This window comes from Pteropus medius, unplaced genomic scaffold (assembly GCF_902729225.1).
Source record: "Pteropus medius unplaced genomic scaffold, Ma_sr-lr_union100, whole genome shotgun sequence".
In the NCBI taxonomy this organism is placed as follows: Eukaryota; Metazoa; Chordata; class Mammalia; order Chiroptera; family Pteropodidae; genus Pteropus; species Pteropus medius.
In genome coordinates this window covers 3,329,448-3,330,733 of record NW_024350325.1, presented here as the reverse complement: position 1 = coordinate 3,330,733, position 1,286 = coordinate 3,329,448, and the positions used below count along the sequence as shown (strand labels likewise).

The window sequence follows — 1,286 nt, the reverse complement described above, 5'->3', positions numbered from 1 at the left end:
ACACCCGCTTAGCAAGCCAGATCAGCCGAATCTACGCTGGCAATCAATGGGGCAACAGATGTCGCAGCCAGATCGCCCATTCTCACATGTGGGAGCTAAGAAGCTTAAATTCACAGAACCAAAAAGTAAAACAATGGTTACCAAGATGGGGGCGGGGATAATGGGGAGGTATTTGTCAGAGGATACAAACTTCCAGTTAAAAGATTAATAAGTTCTGGGATCTAATGTACAGCATGGTGACTACAGTTAATAATACTGTATTGTAGACTCGAAATTTACTGCAAGTAGATCTCTTTTTTTTTTTTTAGGTGAGGCAACCCTTGGTTGACCTTACAGGTTGCAAGGACCTTGTCAGCTTACAATCCCTTATTTTTTATTTTTTATGCCTACAGCACCTGGTATTCCTAGGTGGTCTCCCATCCAAGTACTAACCAGGCCCAACCCTGCTTAGCTTCTGAGATCAGACGGGATTGGGCTTGTTCAGTGAGGCATGGCCATAGACTCTTAAATGTTCTCAACACACACACATACATACACACACAAAGCTAATTATGTGAGCTGATGGATCTGTTAATTAACTTAATCATTTCAAAATGTATACATAAATATATTGAACTATCATATGTATACCATAAATACATATAATTTTACTTGTCAATTATACCTCAATAAAGCCTGGGGCGGAGAGAGAGAATTATTCATTTGCCTGTCAATTTAGAGCCAGGCACAAAGGAATCAAGGCCAATAAAAAAGAATAAGTTAAATAATGTTTAAAAACATCATGCCCAGGAGAAGATTAAAGAAATAAAATGATAATTTACTTTTAGAGAATTTTCCCTTAAAGAAATTGTCTTATGAACCAAGTAGTTGGATGTCACAAATAGTTCATAAATGATAAAGACTCTCATAAATGGTAAACACCATAAAATAGATCTCTCGATACATTTTTTCCAGTTATCAGCACTTGATGTTCTCTTTAATAACTATCTTTCTACTAAAGGTCCACTCAACCTAAATCCAGAAAACTTATTTAAAGAGTGTTTTTAACATGATAAATTCATTAAACATTATTAAGATTCGATGTATACATAGTAGATGTTTTTTCTGTTCTTGACTACCTTCTCATCCCATGACGCTTCTCTCTTAATTACATACTAAGAGGGGAGAAGGTACCTATGGCAATAATGAAAATTTTGAAAAAAATAGAAATGACTTTCCCTTTTGTTATTTGCTCTGGGAAGAAGAGACATCCCATGGTTTAAATTTGTGTGCATTAAAAGCACTGT

At 35.7% G+C, this 1,286-nt stretch overlaps 1 pseudogene; it reads right to left on the bottom strand.

The window, feature by feature from the left end:
• Nucleotides 1–383: 383 nt before the first annotated feature.
• On the bottom strand, nucleotides 384–502 carry LOC120583925 (uncharacterized; annotated as a pseudogene).
• Nucleotides 503–1,286: the final 784 nt, after the last annotated feature.